The 11,006-nt window shown below is 32.9% G+C and overlaps 1 long non-coding RNA gene across 1 annotated transcript; it reads right to left on the reverse strand.

Moving 5' to 3' along the window:
* Positions 1-2,304: 2,304 nt before the first annotated feature.
* On the reverse strand, positions 2,305-6,448 carry LOC130934969 (uncharacterized). Its single transcript, XR_009067776.1, has 4 exons — positions 5,991-6,448; positions 5,691-5,839; positions 4,758-4,868; positions 2,305-3,422 (listed from the first exon to the last, which is right to left on the reverse strand). It is a non-coding gene; the product is annotated as an uncharacterized LOC130934969 (long non-coding RNA).
* Between the last annotated feature and the right edge of the window lie 4,558 nt (positions 6,449-11,006).

The raw sequence follows: 11,006 nt of genomic DNA on the forward strand, positions 1-11,006 counted from the left end.
AGTAAGCCAAATTGCATGTATTAAAAGTTTACAGAATAAATAAGATGATCAACTTTATAATTTTACGCATTGGGAATCCATAGATAGCTTATGAAACTATGATAGCCCTACTAGATTATAAAGAACTATGATAGCCCTACTAGATTAATAATAACTAAGAGGCTTTTATAATAGATATCTAAACCTTCTATTTATAAACATATATTCTCTCAATTCTTTCAGCACCGACCATCATTATACATAAAGGTTGGTTGTGGTCGTGTTGCGGAAAAGGTTGACTTTTGAAAGCTAACATTATTTTTCAAACAACAATTCAACATGACGAGCCAATGTTATTATTTAGGTTACCACGATATTTTTTTTTTTAAATTAGAGGTGATACTCGAACCTATAATTTTTAAATGAACTAGTGTAAAATTCGGACTACGTCCGGGCCAAATATTATTTCAATGTAAAAATTTATTGTTATTTATTTATTAATATTAATAATTATTATTTTTAATTTAAAAAAATTTTTAAAATAAAAATTTATTGTATAAAATATAATATTATTGCATTATTTGATAAATTCTATTTATTGTTATTTATTGTAAAAATTATTATGTATATGTGTTTAAATAAATATTATTACTCTGTTATTGTTATAAATCCAAACAAATTAAAACTTTCATAAAAATAGTTTATATTCTAATTATACATATAACAAATATTAACTATAAACAATAAACTCACAAAAGACAGTAAAATTTGAAATGTATTATAATTTAATTTAACTTTCCACCAAATCCATCACACAGTCACACACCAACACCAAGTTAAGGATAATAGAAAGACTTAATTTTTTATGTCCAATTCTAATATACTCACAATAATACCAATGTTATTGGAGCTAAACAATTAGCAAGCAATAATAACAATATACATTGAGACTTGGAATGAAGGTCTATGGGTCACCGTGAATTTATAATGTCAAGAAGATCAAACTTAAAAGCAGAATATATACAATATTAGTTACATCAAAGAATTTAAAATCATAAAATTTAAATAAATAAATAAATCGACAAACTTAGTAATCTAAAATATTAATGTAGGTAGAGTCTCATACTCAATATAAGAAGAAGAAAATCCAAAATATTAATCTAAAGAAGACTTTAAAATTGTCAATTAAGAGTGAAAATACCACAAATCTTTTTAAGCTCATGTCAAGTGTATTTTTGAGGGATCAAATTCCTAATCTGATCTTTAAGTAACTTAGTAATACTCTTAAAATAAAAAGTGTACAAACACTAAACAAAAAAATTTTGATGACCCATTAAGCTTGAAAGCTTTTCAAAAAATAGAATCACCAAGACGTAATTGTTAGCAAAAAATTTCATCATGGAATAGTAACAATCCATACTCTACTTGTTAGTCCTCAATTTCATTTTGGTATTTCTAATAACGATGGGATCAAAATATTATCTATGCATTCCATACAGCTTTCCACTCATGAAGATGAGCCTAAAAGAAAAATACAAATATTAGTCACGAAAGGCTATTTGAAAACTAATTTGAACCAAATGATTTATTAGCGCAAACTGAATTGAACTTATTACTCAAAATTGAAAAATTCAAGCATTTGTTTGGTTTTGTTCTCAATTTTGTTAGATAAATAGTGAAAATAAAAAACAAAAATAAGAATATATTTCAATCTTCCCTTCACATAAACCAATTCTCTATTTTTAAGGTAAAATCAACGGTAGATTTGGTATTTTCTATTGTTATATCATGCACCAATTCTACCCTAAAGTATTGAAAAATGAAAAAAAAGAAAAAAAGAAAAGGGGGGAGGGGGAGGAACCAAGTAGATCTCATTGGTTCACATGAATTACTTTTGAAGAGTATGTAGCATGCAAATTGAATATCGTTATATTAAATTATTCTTAAGGTTCAACGTAATTCATATCTGCAAAAGTTTTTTGAAAGTATTACCTTACTTAGCTTAATTGAAATAGCTTAATTGAAATGCTTATTGACACATCTTACTATATGCCTTGTTCTGTTGGTCAATATTATGAGCAATCTACGACAAAATATAATCAGTTAAATGCAGCTACAGGTAATACCAAAATTTTGTTGCGAGATTTGCAATGTGCTGAAATTTCAAATAATACCAAAAAAAAAAACTATATAAAAGAAACTATTGTTACCTTGTGCCATTTCAATTAGTTAGAGAATATATATGATGAAGTGTTTTTATGAAATCAAGTTCTAGTGGGTTCAATTTGAAAATTTATACACCCTATATAAAAAATTACTGCTAGATATATATACTATATGATGATACATACATGCACAAAAATAAGATAATTGAGAATACCAAAGAGCACTTGAAAACCGATAGTTAAATTAACATTAACAAAAAGAAAGCAACTTTACTAAGGAGAAGCATAATGAATGGCATGAGTGATATTCTTATATGCAGTTCTTAGTTGCTGGACACAAAGCTAATGATGAAGGATTTTTCTACTCTCCAAGATAATTGAGATTTTGTTCCACTGCACAAAAAGACCTAACTCAATTCTCAATTCTCACCAATCAAACATGCAATAATGAAAAATATGGAATCTTATTAAGATATTCCAAATCTGGAATAAAACAATGTTAAAAAATGAACAACTTTTAATGATGATATTAGAAACAAAGAAAAGAAGGAAACAGTGTAGGGAGTTACTTGAAATTGAAGATGGCATTAAAGGTTGCTATTTCACTATTTCTTAGTTAGAGAAATATATAAAATACTTCTACACCACAAATAAAGTTGGAGCTGAAAGGATCATAACATTATATTCAAGTCAATAGAACTATTTTTGCTGAAGATTGCATCACATAAATCAAGTGTTTTCAGATCAGAATTATTGGGCTTCAATTACTTCCTAAAGGAAAATATAGTTTCCATTGCAACGTATATAAAAGACAGACATTCATGCTGGCTGTAGTAGAGAAATGGGTCAAAATACCAGTTATAAAAAATGGCCTACTCAATTAACAATGTATTTGAATACACTGCACTACTCACAAAAAAGGCAAAACTACAATCTAAACTCGGTTTTAATAGATTGTATCAATGTATTATATCCTGAATGCATCTACAAACAGATCAAAGTGTTATTTGGAAAAAAAATTCTCAGACCCAAAGATGTACGTTCTATAACAAATAGTTAAGAGTACCATAGAAAATGAGCAGATTTCAATGTACTAACCTGTGATATTCCTTGAAGACGTTAGATATCTAGCGGTCCTTATTGCTCCCTTGCCGATTAAGGCTACCAATATTTCTGTCCTGGAAAAAATGAACCTGATTTGCTATTAAATGAAGACGGAAAGTGAATGCTTCTTGGTTAATGATTCCTGGTAGTAACCTTTGTCTTTGGTGCGACCACCTGAAAATGCATATTATCTAACAACCATAAGCACAATGTATATATTAGTATATCTAAACACCTAAACTTTCATGTTATCATTTGGTAGTTCATGTCTCCAAGACTAAATTCAGTTTAATTTGGAATGATTCAACTTTAGAATAGTAGTAGTACTACTTAGCATAATCAATAAAACTCAAAACACTTCCAAAGAGCATAAAAGTTTGTCAAGTACAATAAATAAACACTTCCATGATGAAGCAAGATAAGCAAAAACAAATATTTATCTAAGACACTTCTATAGAATGAGGGATAAAAAATAGTGCTGTTAGATAATTTTGTGTATCAAATTTAAAAAAATCATTAAACATTTTATCTGTGATCCTAAGTGTTCCTTGTATAGAGTTATTGAATTGAACATTTTATCCTAAGCATTTTATATGTATTTTAACTATTAGTAAAACAACATGTCAATTGAATTGAAGCCTTAAATATAAAATGCTTGAAAGAAAAATTCAGCTAGCATATGGACTAAACACAAATAGAATAGCTGCAATGCATATTTATTTATTTATTTATCCCAACAATATAGTTTAAACAGAAACCATGAATCGGATAGAGTGTAGGAACGCCTACTCAAGAAGACATGCTTAGTTATCATTTCTAGCTTATTTTTAAAACAAATAAAATAAAAACAACTAAAATGGTTATGTTGTCACGAAAACAATTCTAGCATTAAAAAGGATAAGGATATATGGTATAGTTAAATCCCACAAAAGACAGTAAAATTAGAAATGAAAAATTTCCAACGTCTAAAACAAAGATGTTGTCTTATATTGTTAAAACACCGTGTTTTATTTTCAAGTTTACTGGGGCAAGCAAAAGCAATTAGAATCCTAAAAGCTGCATTTCTCAGAATCGGTTTCTCCTCAGTTTGAAGTAAAAAAGCCAAATGAAAATCTTTAGTTTAGAAGGGATAATTTTCTTTTGAAGCAATACAGTTATTATGAACTCATATAATGATTCTTCTTCACACAAACAAAAGCATACTGCATAAGTGCATATGAAAGAAGTAAGGAAACACCAAACATTATAAGATTGAGACTAACACCAAATTTACCACCCTGATTTTTTAGCACATAATTATCATTACGTTCTTTTTGGTGGTAATAGTAATAAATGTCTTGCTTTAAATTTAAAGATAATATAAAATTCATTATGCATTTCAAATAAAAATCCTTAATTTTTTAAAATTCCAGAATAATAATAACACTAACACTGAATCACTGATCTATGGTTCAAAATTACATAAATTAAAAGAAACAAATGTAACAAAATTAAAAGTAATGTTCGTACCTGATGATTGTTAGGAGAAATAGATGGTGTATTTGTGGTGCTATCATCATTCTCACGCAAGGCCAAAAATTCAAAAGCTTTGGTCCCAGAATCAATTGTACTAACTGTCATCTAAGGTAAAAACACACAATTAAAACAACATAGTAGGACATATACATAATAAAGGTAGGAGAAGAAAAGAGTCCAATTAATTTTCCTGTTTTCTTATATTGTTATCTTAAATAAAAATGTAACTTTCCAATGTTCAACAGCAAGCCAAAGCAGAATTATATAAACTTTCAAAAAATATATAAACATAGTTGAGAGGCTAATATTTAAGTCTATGAATATTTATGTCAAAGATGACTGTACAATAACTAAGTTTTCCAGCAAAAGAGAAGAGAATTAAGATCTACTTCAACAGACACAACATGGATGCCATCTACTTCTAGTTCCTTTGTAAGGAAAAGTTTTAGAAAATTAAAAGGCAATAATAAACCCAGAGATGAAATCATTTTGGCAAGCACATAAAGAGCATTTCAGCCAATTTTTGATTTTCGGCAGTCACACACTTCAGATCCTCTTCCAAATAATTAGTATTGGACTGAAAATAGCAATACAAATTGGATCATTCATTAGTTCTGGTTAAGAAACGTATACAAATAGCCACAACTTGTAGCTACAATGATGCAGTGGATACAGAAAGGGTATCAATTTCTAAAGTTTACATGTTTACTCACCGAATCTATTTTGAATTGAGTTTTACTATTTAAGTTTACCTAAGTTCCACAATTAGAAACCACAACTAAAGATCTATTTTACATCTTCCTTTGAAAGAGTCATGGTCTCATGGACAATCCCAATCTGGAAAAGATTGCTTTCAACCTGTTTTTCCTTATTTCAAAAACATAAAAACACAAGGAATTAGTCTTCATCTCAAGGCATTGTTCTTACCAAAGCAGTTCACACACAAATCAGCGAGTGTTCAAGTAACTGCCTAAACCAAATGCCTCCATCTGTGGACTAAGCATTTTCTCTTCTCTTCTTTCAGCATAAAAATCCAAGGGGTCGCTTTTGTTCTGCAACAACACCCGGAGAACTTCCTAAACAAATTGTTCATACAAACAAAACAAAACAATTTAGAGAAAGACACCCCATTTGTTCATACAAACAATCATAGAAAAAGAAAAAATAAACTCAAACAAACAAAACAAAACAAAAATAATTTAGAGAAAACGGTGAGGGCAAACAAACCGAAACCACTTGTCCAACGTGGTCGAATAAATCGTAGAGGTTCTCATCGACCTCAGGGTCCAAATCCCCAATGTACAACGATGTCGTAATGAACTGCTTCGACGCATTTGCAGCACCCGCGCCTCCATCAGTAAAGAAGCGACTGTGACACTGCGTCGTGGCCTCCACCACCGTCGTCACCTCAATCCTCTTCCTTTCTCTCTCGACGTAGTCTCCTTCTTTCTCAATCCATCACCGTCGTTGCCACCTTCTTCTCCTTCTTCGGTCGTGCTTCCTTTTGTCACTCTGTTGTTATCATCTTCTCTGCTTTGTTCTGCATTTCTCTGTCTCTCTCTCCTTTTTGTATTAGCAGCAGTCACCGTTACTGCTTCCATCAGCAGCGAGCTCTTTGCTTCTTCCTCGCTTGTGATATCTTCATATATTTTGAACCACCATTCCATTTGTGTACTCAATCAGAGAGAAAGAGAACGCAAGTATAAAAGAAGAGAAAGAGACAGAGAGAGAATCTAAAAAAGAAGAGAAAAATCCAAATCGGCCCTTGACAATTATTTCGAAACACAACGAGGTTCCTAACAAAAAAAATCTCAATCCGGCTCCTGACAAAAAAAATTCAACCCGGTCCCTGACAATTACTTCAAAAAGATAACGAGGTCCTTGTGTAAAAAAAAAAAAATCAATGTTATTTTTTTGACACGGAAGTTAATCAGTCCCAAAAAAATTATCAGAAATCAAATTGAGTGTTTTTTTTTTTTGAGGGTCTCGTTGTCCTTTCGAGATAATTGTCAGAGACCGATAGGGTATTCACTAAAAAAAGAATTGATTTTTAAACCTAAATGAAATCTGTGCACTCAAGAAAGAAAGATGGCGCTTAAAATTTGTTTTCAATTTTTGATATCAAAACCAGAACAGAAAGATTGCGCTCAACTTGATCATTCTTTTTACACAACTTATTGAAAACAATCCAGCAAATAACCATTTACAGCATTAATTTTGAATTAATGTTAAAATAATAAGAATAACTGAAATGGCTTTTAAATTTTTGTTTTATCTATGTCATTTGTCAACTAAATAAAATTGACACTTATCAAATATGTAGCTATAACACTTGTCAAATTAACTAACCATCTACTACATACATATTAATAGATAGATAGATAGATATGGAAAGATTATGTCATTTGAGTTATAGTTTATTGGCATGAGTTATAGTTTCCACTCACATTTATAAAAATTTATACACATAAATTAATAAAATTTATTTATTAAAAATAATTTAATATTTGTACTAATTAAATACTTATTAAAATTACTAAAAATTACTTGATTTTAAGATTTTCTGTTTTTCAAATTAAGAGTCAGTCACACGCAATAGAAAACATGGTTAATGTTCAAATTGGTCCCCGAAAGATTGCACGATCGTCAATTTTGTCCCCGAAAAAAATTTTTAATCAAATTAATCCTCGAAAGATTTGACATCAATCACGTTTGTCCTTCTGTTTATGGGTTCACAGATTCCGTTAACGGCAGCACACGTGGACCGTTAAGTGACACCTAGGTTCATCAAAAACGACGCCGTATAGCCATAATCCCTCTTACTGAAGTAATTCTCCCATTCCCCTTCTCCCTTTCACTTTCAGTTACACTCCCCCCCTTTCACCCAAAACCAACGAAGAGTCACCGAAACAGAGTGACAAGAAGAAGCTACTCTGATCACCCATGAAAGCAATAACCAGCGACGCCGTTCGCATTGCGATTGGTCCTCCTCATCACGATCTGAAGGCCACCAGTCTTCTGCGGTGGCAGGCGCTATCTCCGGTGAGAGGTAAGTTCTCTTGCATGGTGAGTTTCTTCTTTACTTCTTTTTCCTTTTTTTATATGAATGTGTGGTATCATATTCGATGATTTTGAATATTAGTTGATTTTGGGTTAGGGTTTTTGTGCTGGGGGTAGTTGCTGCTAGGGTTTTGTAATGGTTCAGACATTGCGTATGTTGAAAAAATGTGGATGCTCTCCGTTTTGATATGGCCGAATGCAATGTGTGTGGATAGATTAAATTTTTTGTTTTGTTTAGTTCTTGTAAAAGACAGGGTTTGATTCTTTGCGGTGTTCATTTTAGATGAAAGTAGTGATTGAAATTTTGTTGATGAAACATAAATAAATTGTACTAAAAAATAAAAATAAAACAGAGTGCACTCTCATGATTCATTGTTGCTATAAATTTGTAGATGGAAAATCATCCAATGACATTTGTTTTCCATCATGATGGAAAGTTTAAGAATGATGAAGGTGGATTAAAAATTTATGAACTAGACAATACAAAGGTGTTAGCGGGAGTTGAAGGGGATACGATAGATGTTTTCTTTGTAAATGGATATTATAAGGAGTTGGAATATTCAGAGGTGGACGGTTGTTGTTGGAAAGTACCCGAAATGTCGCTTGAAGTTGGGTTGAGGAAGTTAGAAGTAGATGCTGATTTGTTGGAAATGGTGAAGGATTGTAGAAGGAATCACAATTCGATCAATATTTATTTTGTGCATAGAGTCTCAGAGCCACACATGGTGGAGTGTATGAGTGAGGATGATGATGAGTTAGTTATATTAGAGAACCAGAGCACCTGTAAACCCAAGGCCACAAATACTTTCTATTTGAATAAGAGATACTGTTTAAGGCCCAAAACATAGCCACTGTCCTAACCCAAACCACAGCCCATGTTTACGCCCAGCAATACACCACCACAGCCCAAAGTCCAGCCCAAATCACCGTCCATGTGTCAGCCCAAATTCCAACCCAAATCACAGGTCATGTATCAGCCCAAATCACAGCCTGAAACACAATTTATTCTTCATAACCAGCCCCTGAAATTCTCATCTCAGCCATCAAGGTCATCTACCCAACCCTTAAAAGTTCTGTCCCAACTATTGAAGACTCACAGCCAACCCTCAAGATCTCAGCCTTTCAAGAAGCATATTGTTAGAGATAAAAAGAAAGAACCAGTGAAGGAAACCAATATGACAAGGAGTGGTAGAGTTGTTACCCCATCTCCACTTCAGGAGGATAATGACTCTCATTATTTATACGAGAGTACCGAAGATAGTCTGTATAAGCCTCCGAAGATCTTGGGAGATGGATATGAGAGTTCTGGTGATAGTGGGGTTGTTGTAGGTAAGAATTCAGGTTAAAAGAAATATGGAAACAAGGAGAAGTCTAAGCATGCAACTCACAAGACCACTGAAAAGGCAATTGATATGGATGACTCTAGTTATGAGGATATTGAAAATGATGAGATATCGGATTTAGGTGAGATGCAATTTACTTTGTTATATTATTTATAGTGTTGTGTTAGAAACTTTATTTATGAAATTCTATAGTGGTGTGTTGTGTTACTTTGTAAATACTGTTTGTTATCAATTTTTTAGAATCAGAAAGAGGTGTATATTCTAACAGTGAATCTGATTGTGGATCCTGGCACTCAGAAGATATGAATCAAGCATTGGATTTTGATGAGAAAGATTGTGCGGTTTATCCACCATATAACGAGAAACCCAGGTTTGGAGAGCTGAAGCTTGAGGTAGGTATGATCTTCAAGACAAAGCGTGAGTTTATGAATGCCACTAGGGACTACACTATACAGTAGAGTAGGAATATTGTTTTCAAGAATAATGATAATGTGCGGGTTAGGGCTGTTTGTAGGGGAGAAAATTGTCCTTGGGTAGTGTATTGTGTTTTGAAGAAGTCCGATATGTCTTGGCAGATTAAGACTTTAGTGGATAAACATACATGTCCTAAGAGTAGGAGTAATAGGGCTGCTACTCAGGAGTGGACTTTGAAGAAGCTTGTTCCTAAACTAAGAAAACACCCGACAATGAAGTACAAAGAGGTGTATGAATGGTTTATGAGAAAATGTAGCATACGACTGAACTGTACATGTATCACTAGGGCATTAAGGAAAGCTAGAAAGGTTGTTGAAGGAGATGAGATTGCATAATATAGTCTGATTTAGGATTATGCCAATCAACTGTATACCATTAACCCAGGTTCAACAATTCAGGTTGGAGTGATTCCGATGCCCGAGAGCCCCGCACAGTTTCAGAGATTCTATGTGTGCCTCGACGCTTGTAAGAAAGGGTTTAAGGCCGAGTGTAGACCGTTGATCGGATTGGATGGGACATTTTTTAAGAATCTACATGGGGGACAGATTTTGACTGCATGTGGACAGGATGCCAATAATCACGTTTACGTGATTGCTTATGCAATTGTGGGAGTTGAGAACAAAGACAATTTGAGTTAGTTTTTGGAACTTCTCCACAATGACCTCGGTGATACACAACATGGCTGAGGATTTATCTCAGACATGCAAAAGGTGAGGACTATTTTGATTTTCGAAAAGATTTTTAAGGACTAAATTGATTTAATGATGATCATTTAAGGACGATTTTAACTCATTATCTTTTCGAGTTTTGATGTTTATACAGGGGCTAATTCCAGCTATGAAAGAAGTCATGCCAAATGCTCACCACAGATTATGTGTTTGGCATCTATGGAGGAATTTTTCGAAGCAATGGGGCAGCATCGAATTGAAGGATATGGTATGGAAATGCGCTAGATCAAGAACCGTGTCAGAATTTGAAAGAAACATGAGCAAGGTAAAAAAGATTAGTGAGCCAGCTTGGGTATACCTTAATAAATGGCCAAAAGAAGCATGGACAAAGGCACACTTCATAGAGGAGCCGAAGATGGACACAATATGCAACAACGCGTGTGAGTCGTTCAACACAAAAATAAAGCATGACAGGGCAAAGCCCATCTTGACACTAGCTGAAGAAGTCAGGAGGATCATCATGAAGAGCATGATTGAGAATAGGCGAAAGTTATTGCACTATCAGGGAATTCTTACTCCAGTTCAACAAAGCCGGTTAGAGGCAATGACAAAGCTGTCAAGAAATTGGTTTCTTCAATGGTCGGGTGATGACAAGGAGGTGTTGTATGAAGTGCAAGGCTGGTTTACAAATATGGTGG

Source organism: Arachis stenosperma, chromosome 6 (assembly GCF_014773155.1).
Source record: "Arachis stenosperma cultivar V10309 chromosome 6, arast.V10309.gnm1.PFL2, whole genome shotgun sequence".
NCBI lineage: Eukaryota > Viridiplantae > Streptophyta > Magnoliopsida > Fabales > Fabaceae > Arachis > Arachis stenosperma.